Source organism: Marmota marmota, unplaced genomic scaffold, assembly GCF_001458135.2.
Source record: "Marmota marmota marmota unplaced genomic scaffold, marMar, whole genome shotgun sequence".
NCBI classification, from domain to species: domain Eukaryota; kingdom Metazoa; phylum Chordata; class Mammalia; order Rodentia; family Sciuridae; genus Marmota; species Marmota marmota.
In genome coordinates, this window is record NW_026000075.1 from 3168108 (window position 1) to 3182317 (window position 14210).

The window sequence follows — 14210 nt, forward strand, 5'->3', positions numbered from 1 at the left end:
TTGATACTGTGCCCAGCTAGTAAAGAGCTCTTGGCTTGTTTTCCTGTTTTCTCTGTCTAGTAACTTGCCTTATAATTCATGTCTCTCTTTCATTCTCTGTTCATTCTAAGGTTTGGAGTTGGAATTTCAGACTGATGCATGGGGACAGTGAGGAGACACAGATTTTTATAGGCTTGCTTAGAGTTCCAAATACTGATGGATTCCCAGCGGTTCTGTTTAGTCTCCTCCATATCTGCTGCTGCATTGCACGGTCAGCTATTCTTGTCTGATACCCACTTTCTAGGGGAGGCAATATCACATGATGGAAGACAATCGAACAAATATTTTAAAATAAATTTTGATGTGATGCCTGCATCTAAATCCAAGTACTGCCAATAACAGCTGTGTGATCTTGGGTAGCTTCTCTGTGCCTGAATTTCTTCTTATAAAGTGGAATTTATGATTATATGTACCTTGTGGAGAACATAAGGGATGATTTGAGTGCCCCCTTCCATCTGCCTTTGCTCTTTGTGCCAATTATTTTGCCTTTTGGCTTTCAGCTCCACTGCTTCATTTTCATGCTTTTCCTAACATCATAGTTAGCAAGAAGTCTTCATTTTCCAAATTGCCTTGCCAACATATTTTCAGTTACCTTGGGCAAGAGGGAGCTCTAGTGGCTCTGATAAGGGCTCTGATGGTGGGAGGAACAGAAAGACTCTTGTTTTCTACATGCATCCAGAAGGAGCTGCTGCCAACTCTGAGCTGCAGGAGAATCCACAGCAGTTTCAGTAGTATTCAGCTAGACTGCAAGCTCAGCAGAAGTTGTTTGATTCCACCCAAAGCAGCAAAGGCCATGCCTCCAGTGTATCTGTTGTAATTTTTGAGAAGTTATGGACGTGACTCTCATGCAAATACAGAATGAACATGCTCACACATTTGATTCAACTTAGTAATAAGAGAACCAGCAAGATGGAAAGGCTGGGTCAAAGAGAAAAATTTGAAAGTGAATATTTATAAAGTCAATCAAAACAATGAGGAAATTAATTTGCTAAGAGATACAAATTTGATCAATACCCTACAAGGCAAGGAACCATAACTTTTGATGCCGTCTTTTCAAATGGGCAAAAACTATTTGCATTCTTACCACAAGATCTACAAGTTAACCTGTACATTGTAACATATGTTTTTTTACTAAGAGTAGACAAAGTACATACCCCTAAATTTCCTTGGGTAAATCTGTTAAACAGTATCCTCTTTAGACAATGAAAAAAATGTGCTTCCCTACTTTTACTCTCATTTTTAAGTTTTCAATAATGATTTTGAACAAAAATAAGAAAAAAAATGTCATTGTTATTCAAGTGAAACTTCAGGACACATTTCCATCAATCCAGAAAACAGTTTAAAGAGGTTATCTTGAGCCATTGCTGTTTCAATAAGTTATAGAGTGAGTGCCTAGTGTTCATTTACTGTGTGGTCAGTAAAAAACGAGGGCAATTATAGTTGCCACTGTTGTTTTTCTTTAATTATATTTGAACAACTAATTTGAATAGATAGAAATTAGAGTGTTTTTTCAGCCTCTGACCCATTTTCATAGTTAACTCTAGTTTGAGAACCTGGTACCTCTTAGGCTATTCATTCCAGTGAGTCACATGATGTCTGGTAATATCATATATTAAGTGATGACAATGACAGTGAAAGAATCATCGTCTCCTTTACTGGGTGATTTTTCTGTGTCTTTAGGAAGCATGTTGAAAATCATTGCCAGATGGAGGAGCTACAGCCATGGCTGTGTGGTGGCCTAGCTCAGGCAAGATGGTCTTCCCAGATGGCCAGCAAAGTGAGCCGTGCTGCTCTGTCTTCTCAACATATTTGTGTGGCACTGGATACAGCTCCATAATTCCTGGGAAAATGTGGAACTAGATTGGAAATCTGGAACACAATCTTGTTTTCCTAATAAGGCAGGAAAGGAGATTTACTCTGGATTGGAAAGACTCATGAAAACGTTTTACCCAAAGCTCTATATTAATTCAGGAGGCTTAATTCAATGTGGACATGAAAGAAGGTATTAAGTGATAAGAATCCTTTCTGAAATGAATTTAGAGAATATGAACCCTTCTTCTCTATCAATTTATTTCAGAGCATTTGAAGTCATCAGAACTTTGCCTTTAGTCTGACTCTAAAAGTGTTTTTTAGTTTCATTGTCTCTCATCAGTCTAGCTCCCATGGCTGGTGGCATCTGAGGTACTGTGCATTGTTTGTGTATAACCTTCACTACTGGATTTGATCAGTCCTGTTCCTAATTTGATATATAATTCAGTGAACTTAAGATTTTATGTTGAGAGGCTTAACATCAGATTTGCCTGACCTGGTATACAGCTTTTTCTTTTCTCTTTCAGTTTTTGTTTTTAATTTGGGAGTTTAAAAAATTTATACATCTAGTTTACTGACGCATATTCATTGTATGTATTAATGAATTTAATCCACATACACATGCAGTGTGTATTGATCATATCCAAGTACATTTTTTTCTATTCTCTCTCACCTCACCCTTCCCAATCCATAGCAAACACTATTTTACTTTAAGGTTGACATTTTTTTTTTTTGTTTCAAAATATGAAAGAGAACACCTGGTACTTGTTTGTCTATGTTTAGCTTATTTCACTTAACATAATGTCCTCCAGTGTCATACAGTTTGTTGTAAATGAAAAAATGTTGTTCTTGGTGGCTGAATAATACTCTACTTTGTGCATATATATAACATTTTCATTATCCATTCATCTTGGTGGTCACCTAAGCTTATTCTAAACCTTAGGTAGTGTGAACAGTACACAGTAAACATGGGTGTACAAGTACCTCTTTGATACGCTAATTTCATTTCTTTTGGCTATATCTGTATACCCAGGAGGGAGATAGCTAGGTTATATGGCAGTTTTTAATTTTTTGAGGAATGTTCAGACTATTCTTCATAATGGCTGTACTAATTTACATTCCCACTAACAATGTGTATAATTATTTCCTTTTTCCATATCCTTGTCATCATTTGTAAATAAGTATGTATGTATATATGTATGTATGTATGTATGTATTTAATATTAGCCATTCTAACTAGAGTGAGACCACATCTCGTTGTGGTTTGATTTGCATTTCCCTGATGGCTAGTGGTATTGAATATTTTAAAATATATTTATTGTCCATATGAATTTCTTTTTTTGAGAAGTATCTATTCATCTCTTCCAGAATAATGTCTTAAAGGAATCCACAGTGATGCAGCAGCACTCCAAGGTAAATTAAATCAGCAGTTCTGCAGCGTCAAACTGAGAGGCACTGGAGGTTGAAATTAACACTTGGATTATGCTGAACCTGTGTTGTATCTCCAACACGGCACTTACAACAAAGAGACACCCAAAGAGTGCCCATCTAAAAGAGGAAGAGGAATTCATTTCAACCAATGTGCATGTTTAGGACCTCTGAAAACACAAAGAAACAGGCAAATAAGCCTCCTCCAGAAACCCTGCCATCTCCCAAAAAATGAACCCACAGATATCAAAGAAAATGAAATTTCAGAGAAAGACTACAAAAAGCTGATTGCTAAAATGATTAATAAGCTGAAAGAAGATCTAAGGAACAAATTAAAAGAGTAAATACAGGTAGTGAAAGACCTCATTCAAGAAAGAGATTTTAAAAAGAAATCAGTCAGAACTCCTGGAAATGAGAGGTATCTATGCAAATCATTTTTCCATTTTATAATTGGATTACTTGTGCTTTTTATTATTGTTTTTTGAGTTCTTTACATGTTCTATATATTCATTCTCTAGAAGGATGACTAGTTGGAAAATATTTTCTCCCATTCTGTAGGTTGTCCGTTTATGCTGCTTATTGTTTCCTTTGCTATACAGGGAACATTCAGTCTAATGCAATCCTGTTTATCTATTTTTTCTTCATTCCCTGTGCTTTTTGGGGGTTCTATCCAGAATATCACTACTTGTACTAATATCTTGAAGTGTTTTCTCTATATTTTCTTCTAGTTACTTCATATCTTACATTTAGGTCTTTGATCCATTTTGAGTTGATTTTTAACAGTGAGAGGTAGGAGTCAAGTTTCAATCTTCTGGTATCCATTTTTTTCCCAGCACAATTTATTGAAGATTCTGTCCTTTCTCCAATGTATGTTTTTTGGAAACTCTGTCAAGAATTCGTTGGTTGTAGATGTGTGATTTTATTTCTGGGATTTCTATTCTGTTTCATTGTCCCATGTGTCTGTTTTTATGCAAATACCATGCTGTTTGGTTAGTATGGCTCTATAGTATGTAGAATTATGATGCCTCCAGCTTTGATCTTTTTGCTCAGGATTCATTTAGCTATTCAGGGTCTATTGTGCTTCCATATGAATTTTGAGATTTTTTTTCTAGTTCTGCGAAAAATATCATTGATATTTTATAGGGATATCGTATCTACAAATTGCTTTGTGTAGTATAGATATTTTAACAACGTTAATTATTCCAATCCATGAACATGGGGTCACAGGTCTTTCAGCATCTTCTTCAATTTTTTTCATCGATGCTTTTACATTTTCATTGTAGAGGTCTTTTACTTCCCAGGTAAAGTTTATTCTTGGGTATTTGGGGTATTTTGTAGCTATTGTGAATGGGGTGTTTTTTTCATAATTTCTTTCTCAGCACATTTGTTATTGGTATATAGAGAAGCGACTAATGTTTTATGTTGATTTCATATTCTCTGGCTTTGCTGAATTTGTTTATCTGTTCTAATAGTCATTTGGTGGAGTCTTTAGGTTTTATATGTATAAAATTATATTCTCTGTAAATAAGTTATGATTTGACTCCCTCCCTTCCTATTTTATCTTCCCTGACTGCTCTGGTTAAATCTTCTAGTGCTATGTTCTTACACTATGTAGAACAAGTATGGTGAGAGTAGACTATCCTTGTCTTGTTCCTGATCTTAGAGGAAATGCTTTCAATATGATGTTGACTAGGGATTTGTCATACATACCCTTTATTCTGTCAAGTTCTAGTTCTTCTGGACCTAATTTGTTCAGGATTTTAAAATGAAAGCATGTTGAATTTCTGCATCTATTGAGATGATCTTATGATTTTTATCCTTCATTCTGATATCATGATGAATTATGTTCATTGGTTTGCATGTGCTGAACCATCCTTGAATCCCTGAAGTACATGAGTTTTTTGGTGTGCTGTTGAATTTGACTTGCAAGCGTTTTGTTGAGGATTTTTGCATGTATGTTCATCAGGGATATTGGTCTACAGTTTTCTTTTTCTGTTGTGTCTTTGTCAGGTATTTTTAACATACTTTATAGAGTGAGTTTGGAAGGGTTTACTTCTTTTCAATTCTATTGAATAGCTTGAGAGGAATTCTCATCAATTTTTTTTTAAAAGTGGTTAAAAACTCAGCAATGCAGCCATCTGGTTCTGGACTTTTCATCAATGGGAGAGTGTTCAATTACTGATTCAATCTCATTACTTGTTCTTAGTTTTTTTCAGTTTTTTTAATGTCCTCTTATTTCAAATTTGGTAGGTAATATTTGCCCAGAAATTTGTCCCTATCATCTACATTTTCCAATTTGTTAGCATATAGTTTTTCAATATAATCCTTAATTATATTTTGACTTCTGTGATACCATCTCCATTTTCAAATCTGACTGTTTATTCTGTCTTTTGTTCTTTGTTAGTCTAGCTAAAGGTTTGTCAATTTTGCTTATCATTTCAAAGAACCAACTCTTCCGTTTCATTGATCTTTTGTGGTTTTAGTTAATAATTAATTTATTTCTGCTATGATCTTCATTTCTTCTTTCCTTCAACTAATTATGGGGTTGATTTGTTCTTGATTTTCCAAGTCCTTGAGATGCATTGTTGGGTTGTTTATTTGGAATCTTTTTTTTAATGTAAGCACTCATTATTATAAACTTTCTTCTTAGTACTACTTTTGCTGCATTTCACAGATTTTGCTAAGTTGTGTTTCCATTTTTATTGGTTTAAAGAATTTTTAAATTTCCTTTCTGACTTCCTTAAAGAACCACTGTTCATTCAAAAGTGTATTGTTCAGTTTCTATATACTTAAATAATTTCAAATTTTTCTTTTATTGATAACTTCTAGTCTTATTATATTGTGGTTCTAGTTTCTTTTCTATCAGAAAAGATATAGGATATTATTTCATTGTTTTATTGTTAGGATATGCTTTGTGACCTAATATATGGTCTATTGTAGATCAAGTTCCATGTATTGATGAAAAGAATATACACTCTGCAGCTGTTAGATGAAGTATCCTATAAATTCTTAAGTTCATTTGAACTGCAGTGTAGTTTAACTGCGATGTTTCTTTGTTGACTTTTTTGTCTGAAAGAAGTATCCATTGACAAAACTGAAGTATTAAAATCACCTACTATTATTGCATTGGAGTCTGTCTTTCCTTTTAGGCCTAATAGTGTTCTATAAATGTGGGTGCTCTAATAGTAAATGCATATAGCTTTATAATCACTATATATCATATTTCCATTGATTCCTTAATCATTATATAGTGACCTCCTTTGTCTCTTCTTAGTTATTGTCCTAAAGTCTATTTTATCAGATAGAAGCACAGCTAGTCCTGCTTGCTTTATGTATACATCTGCTTGGAGTATCATTTTACATCCTTTCACATTCAGTCTGTATGTGCCTTTTTAAGTGAGTTCCTGTAGGCAGCATATTGTTGGGACATATTTTATTTTGTTTTCCATTCATCCAGTCTGCATCTTTTAATTGGAGAATTTAGTCCATTTACATTCAATGTTATTATCAAAAGGTAAGGACAATTTCTTGTTGATTTTCTTCTAGTTCTTTTGAATATTCTTTGTTATTTTCTTCCTCCCTTGTTCATCTTTGTGGTTTGATGGTTTGCTATATTGATGATGTTTGATTCTTTTCTGTTTTTCTTTTGTGTAGTTACTCTTACAGTGGTATTTATATTCTCATACGTAATCATAATATTAGTTGTCTTTCTTTCACTTCTAGATGTAGGACTCTCAAGAATCTTTTATAAGCCCAGTCTCATAGTAATGAATTCCCATAATTTTTGCTTTTCTTGGAAGGTCTTTATTTTTTCTTCATTTTTGAATTTTTGTTTAATTTTGTTTGACAGCCATTTTATTTCACTTATTGGAATATGTAATTCCAAGGCTCTCCTGGCCTACAGGGCTAAGAAATATGCTGTTAGAATAATGGGGCTATCCATAAATGTGACTTGGTGCTTTTTTATTGCAGATTTTAAAATTATTTCTTTAATCTGTACTTTGACAGTTTGACCATAATATACTATGGTGAAGATCTTTTCTGCTTATATCTATTTATGGTTCTATAAATCTCCTGTACATGGATGTCTACATCTTTCCCAAGATTAGGGACTATTTCTGCTGTTATTTTATTAAGTAGGTTACTATGCCCTTAATCTTTATTTTCTCACCTTTGGATATTACACAGGTGCAGATGTTTAGTCATTTAATAATTTTCCAAAGATTTTGAATGCACTCTTTATATTTTCATTATTTCTTTTCTTTTCTTTCTTTTTGCTTCTTTTTCTTTTTTCTTTTTCTTTTTTTTTTGTCCAGATTAGATATTTTAGAAGACCTGTTTTCAAATTCAGACATTCTTTGTTCCACTTGATCTAGTCTGTGGTTAAGGCTTTCAACTGATTTTTTTTTTTAACTTTTGCTTTGCTGAGATCTTCATTTCCAAGATTTCTGTTTGGTTCTTTTTCAAATCTCTCTTCGCTTAATTTCTCATTTATATCCTGTATAGTCTTCTTAAGAGGTTTATTTGTATTCTTTTTGATCCCACCGAACATTTTGTAATGATTATTTTTTAATTATTTATCAGGCATTTCATCCATTTCAATTACTTTAGAATTTGTTTCTAAAGAGTTAATGATCTTTTGGAGTTATTATATTATCTTGATTTTTTACAGTGTGTGTGTGTGTATGTGTGTGTGTGTGTGTTTATGTGAGATTTGTACATCTCGTGAACCCAATGTCTCTACCACTGTTATGGGGTACTCTTCTTAGTAAGTGGCTTTCTCCTGAAGATGTGCCTAGGGGTTTCAGTTTGTTATGCAATTTTGGCTTTTATTCTAGCTGGGCTTCATGGTGTAGTCTCCATATAGTTCCCTTGCCCTGATTAGTGAGTTTGGACACAATGCCAAATGTGTCAGAGCAAAAGACACCTAGTATTTCTTCAGGTCATACAAGAGTAAGGACACTCAGACAGTTCGGGCAGGTGTGATGTAGACAGTTGAATGTGTGGGGTGCTCACTGTGTGGCTACTCCTACAATGGAAATTGCGGCCTTAATCAAGTCGGTGGGGGAGGGTTTCCTCACACATTTTTGATGTTGATTCTGTTACTAATGAGGGCATCTGGGGTACCAGTACTGGTGAGGGGATGAAGCACTTGTCCTCCCACCAAATAGAGGTGCAGATCCAGATGCTTCATGTGGAGAGGCAGTGACAGGAACTATATCCACACTCCGTTCTGACGGCATTGCATGGTCAGACAAGGTGCAGAGTGGCTGGCAGTGGGAACCATATAGGTATGGTAGCAATGGGAGCACGCATAGTATTTTTAGCACTTACAGCAATACCAGCAATTTAGCAATATGTTCAATTTCTAACTTCTAAAATGATGAGAGAATACTGCCTGGTGTTAAAATTGAGATTTCTCCCTCAACCCAGTCCTGTTACTGATTCCTTTTCTGTAGAAAACAGCTTCCTAGATTTCAGCTAGTTTCTTTTATCTGGAATAATGTCTGCTACTAGCAAACTGTGGTCATTCCTCACCTACCTGTGAAAAATGAACCTTATAGATCTTTGTGGCTCACTTTCTAGACCTATTCTTTTCTGATTCTTTCTAGTTATCATCCTTAGTCTACCAAATGAATTTATTCCCTGTTTCCTCTTTGACCAATTCTGAAGCATTTCTACGGTGATTCACATATTCTAACTCTCCTTAGGGTGCCTATTTGGTTCTCCTCAATGAGCTCCACTTATACATGGATGATTTCCATAAAGAGAAGAAAAGCAATAATGACTGTTGGCTTTAAAAAGATGTACAGAGTCTTTCAATATTGATTGCCTAGGCAACATAAGTGATTGATTCAATCTAGACAGTGAGTTGAAGACCAGAATTTAGGGACCATTATTTACTTAACATCCACATAGATGGCATCTCCTGGCCTTCTATGAACTCTTCATTTGTAGTAGGAAGCAGCTCACACAGTGATCAGGAAGCAGAGAGAGTCTCCAGTCTCCAGATACAAAATGTACACCACACTCCCAATGAACTTCTTCCTCCAGCCACACCCCACCTCCCTCTTCTTACCACACAGTTAATCCCACCAGGGATTAATTCACTGATTAGGTGAAGGCTATGATCCAATCATTTATTCTCCAAACCTTCCTGCATTGTCTCACATGTGAGCTTTTGGGGTTCACCTCATATCTAAGCCATAACATACTTATATAATTTGGGTGGGGGGAATATGGTAGCTAAATTATAGTTTATGATATGATTCTATTTAAGCCTAATCAATCAATTTGAATGACTGATTTAATAATAAGATTAAACAATTTTACTTGGAATTGAAGAGTATGAGGATAAAACAATATAGAAAATCTCAAGTGATAAAGTCATGTTTTCTAACATGACAAAGGGAGCAGATCTAGAAAAATACAAGTTACCTCCTATACCACAGTCTTCATCTCTAGAGACCATTTGGGAACTGACTCACACCCACATTAGGGGCTTATAGATCGAATCCTGCTGATTGGCATACTTTTTTTTTTTTTTTGTCAGCACAGTGCTATAAATACCTTTTAAAAATTACCAACATTTTTTAATTATAAGATTAAAAATAAAAATTCTATTCCATGAAAATAAGAATTGGCAGCAATCATGTGTTGTGTATGAGTTCTGAAGAGGACCCTACCACCACCACAGGGGATTAGATCCAGGGGTTGCTTCACCACTGAGCCACATCTGCATCCCTTTTTATGTTTTATTTTGAGACACGGTCTCCTTAAGTCCCTAAGGGCCTTACTAAATTGCTGAGATTGTTTTCGAACTTGCCATCCTCCTGCCTCCCTTAGCTTCCCAAATTGCTGGATTACAAGTGTGTGCCTCCTTGCTTGGCTGCATGCTTTGTTGTAGCTTGAAGCTGCAATCCTGAGAGTTGGTTCGAACCATCTGCTGTGGGCCCAGATTCTGTGTGCTTCTTCACCTAAACCATGCTTTCAGCTGGTAAATGACATAATAAATCACACAAGAAACGGCTGCAAGAATCAGAGTGATAAAACATGAATTATCTTCTCACAAGGAATTCATTATATGGAGGAAAATGATTCATTATTTCCCAAAATGGTCATTTGTCTCTTGTCCATAAAACATCTCAGAGAACCGCAGCTCTGTTTGGCGCTCCTGAATAAATTCTGATGTTGGAGAGAATGTGAAGGAATGAATACTTGCCAAGGTACCAGGGATGAACTGACATCAAGACCTTGGGTAGGGAGGGTGCACAGCATTCAACAGTAAGCGACAGTTCCAGTTTCCCATGACTGATTAAGGGTGTAAGCTGCTTTTCAGAAGAAAAATCTCCTCAAGAAGCTTGTGAGAGAAAAGTAACTAAAGAATAGCCACAAACGTATTTGTGATGCTTTAAAAAAAATAAAATAATGAAACCACATTAAAATTTCAAATTTTCAGAAGAGAAAAGATCACCTATAAGTCTACTCCTTAATACAACCTCTATTAATATCTTTATGTGTTTTCTTTGTGTTTTGTGTGTGTGTGTGTGTGTGTGTGTTTCTCAATGAAAAATCAGTGGCAACAAAACTACAAATGAAGAGTTCTTAAAAGGAGAAAAATATTAAGTGGCTAATATGCATACTTCACTGCTAATTAAGAAAATTAACATTCAACCAATAAAACATCATTTACTGCAGAAATTCAGGACATTGAAAATCTTTTCTAGGGCTGGGAATGTGGCTCAAGCGGTAGCGCTCGCCTGGCATGCGTGCGGCCTGGGTTCAATCCTCAGCACCACATACAAACAAAGATGTTGTATCCACCGAAAACTAAAAAGCAAATATTAAAAAAAAGAAAGAAAATCTTTTCTAGGTAGAGGTAGTTCTATATTCCATTCATTGGAGTATATTATGGAAAAAAGATTGGGAGTATGGAAACCAGTCTATTAAACTCTGTTTTAGGTATTCTAGAGAAATATTCACCCCACTACACAGAGATGTAGGTGCAGCAATGTTCATTGAATCATTCTTTTCAGAATTAAAAAAAAAATAGAAACCATCAAAATCTGAATCAGGAGAAGAGCAGTTTAAAAAATTATCACATATTTGTATTGGAGAATTCAATGGATGTTTAAAAATATGAAACACTGTTAACAATAGCAGTGTCAGTTAGAGAAAAGATTTCCAATACATATCATTAAATAATAACAGTGTGTTGTAGAACAATAGATTTAATATAATCTCATTATGAAAAGTGACACAAGGAAATGTATATAGAATATGAGAAGGGAAATGCACTATGGCATTAATAATGATTACAATTGGAAACAAGAATGAAATCAGAGAGAGTCAGAGAGAGGGATTATTACATTTTTTAGTTTTTTGAACATTTTAATGAGATTATAGACATTATTTGAACGTTATAATGTGATTATATACCTATGTTATATAAATATTAAGTGTTGAAACAAAAATTACAATACTCATTTAAATGTAGATATCATCAGATTTATTCGGCCACATACCCAATGATTTCCTCTGCTTTTATTAACCCAAATTTTTAAAAATGTATCATATTCAATCTGGTAAATGTGGGACTTTCCCTCCATACATACTAATATCCATAAGGCTACATTTTGTTCACTGTCATCATCAGTGTCAATAATGCTGCAGTACATTTCTTTTTTAAAGATACAGTTTTAAAGTTTTGGGGTTTGTTTGTTTGTCTATTTTAAATAAATTTCTAGGATAGAGACTTGGGATTGAATTACTTGTGAAAGTTTAAAAATCCTAATGAATTGAAGACTCCTACTGAAACCAGTTCTATTGCTCTTGATCCCACTTCTAGTCTCCGGCCAGCCAGGGCTTTGTCTTATTTTATCATTGTTTCCCTTTATTCCTCTAATCTTAATTAAGAACTTGATGAACAATGTAGCTGCCCTCTTGAGTTGGAACCCAGCTCGGACACAGTAAGGTGAAGCAAGGTGGCAGGACGATGGCTTGTTTTTATCCTAATGTGCCAGCAGAGACTGGGACATCAATAGCTGCTTGCCATTCCTGAGTGCAGTCTGCAGGTGGTGAGGACAGTGCTGCGGAACATCTTTCCCCAGAAGGCAATGAAGTTACTTGGCCAGCGCTGCCTTTTGTAGAAGAAAAACTTGATAAAGATTGAGTAGCCCCAGGAAAGCCATGCTTTGTTTTTAGAACAAGGTGCATCTTGAGCTATTCGAACTGAATCTGGTATAATCCAACTATACTGATGCAGTCCAAGACAAACATATTCCCCTTTTTTATTGTTTGTGTTGCTTATTTCCCCCTGGATGCCTGATACCTTAAACTAATATATGAATTCCTAAAGCCTTTCCATTAGTTCATTCTCCGAAATGTTTATAATTAGGAAATAGTTGAGGTTAGACAACATACTGGGAGTTTTAGGAAATGGGTTTTCATCATTCAGTAATGCAAATCACCAGCTCAAGATGTTTATATCACAATACATACCCTATATCAGAAATGATTGATTGGCCAAAAGTATTAAAAGTGAAAATTCTCTTCTACTCGCAGAGGGAGATAAGGGTAGGTAGGCCTACTCTGATGTTTTGTATCCCAAAGATCCCTGGCATAAAGCTCTATTTGATCCTAACTCCTTTGAGTCATCTGCCGAGGACTCTCTTTACCTACCCTGTCCCAGCTACGCACAGAATCCACTTGGGATCCCTCTACTCTCCTAACCACCACCCATTCTTTGGTTCTGGGCCTAGAGTCACTCTCCAGAAGATATATATCCCTGTTCTTCCTTGAACTCTCTGGAGAAAACCCAGGAATATTTAGAGGAAATGTTTTAATTAAGTTACCAGACAGTGCTTACAGAATTAGAAAGGACATAGACCCATAAGTAACGATCACATTTAGTAACAAGTAGCAATTACATATAGGTCATTCAGAATTTAAATTTTGTGATTGACATTTTAGAAAAGAAAAACTTACTTAATTTCTCCCAACAAACCCACAAAACAAAATTACTGCTTCTTCCCATTTGTGGTAAACTGAATTTTCCAGGAATGACTACAGCAGTATTTATGGTCCCACATGTTTTGCTAGAGGCTTGTCAGTGCTGCATGCAAAGGTGGAGTCCATTTCCCCTCCTCCTAAAATTGGAAATGGCCTTTGTGGCTGCCTCAGTGAACAGATGTGTCTGAAATGAAGCTGCCTCCAGAGCTATGTCATGAAAACACAATGGCTTTCCTCCTCCACCCCACTTAGGGACTCTCCATTGGATCTCAGCCACCATTTTGTGAGATGGAGCATCATTTAGGAGAGACCACATGTTCCAGACCAAACATTAGTCCCCACAAAGGTCCTGTCAATACCAGCATCAACTGCCACACACGTCAGGGAGCAAGCATTCAGATCGTTTCTCAACTGAGGGTAATTTTGTCCATCTCTCTTCACCCCTTACCCTGAAGGAGACATTTGGTGACTTCTGGAGACATTTTTAGTTGTTACAGCTAGAGGGAGAATGCTACTGGCATCTAGTGGGTAGGAGCTGGGATGCTGATAAGTGTCTGACAGTACATAGGCCTCCAGCCCTCTGAGGGTGAGAAACCCTACTTCATTCCACTCCAGCCTCCAGCCTGTGATCCACGCCAGCTGATGCTAAGTGCAGCAGAGACAAGCTGTTCCTGCCAAATCTGCCCAAACTGCAGTTTCATAAGGTGATTTGTTTTGCAGCAATAAATAATTGGAACACTGTCAAATAAGCAGAAGAACTGAGTCATACCCTCAGGTCTTTGTGACTCTAAACGTCGTGTATCTTCCCATGCTGCCTCAAAGGGACAAAGAAAGAGCAAAATGGCTTTAGTCAAAGTAAGAGTGAGAATGGGGTGAGAAAGAAGAAAGCAAAGGTGACTTACCAAGTCCCATGCCTTCTCTCT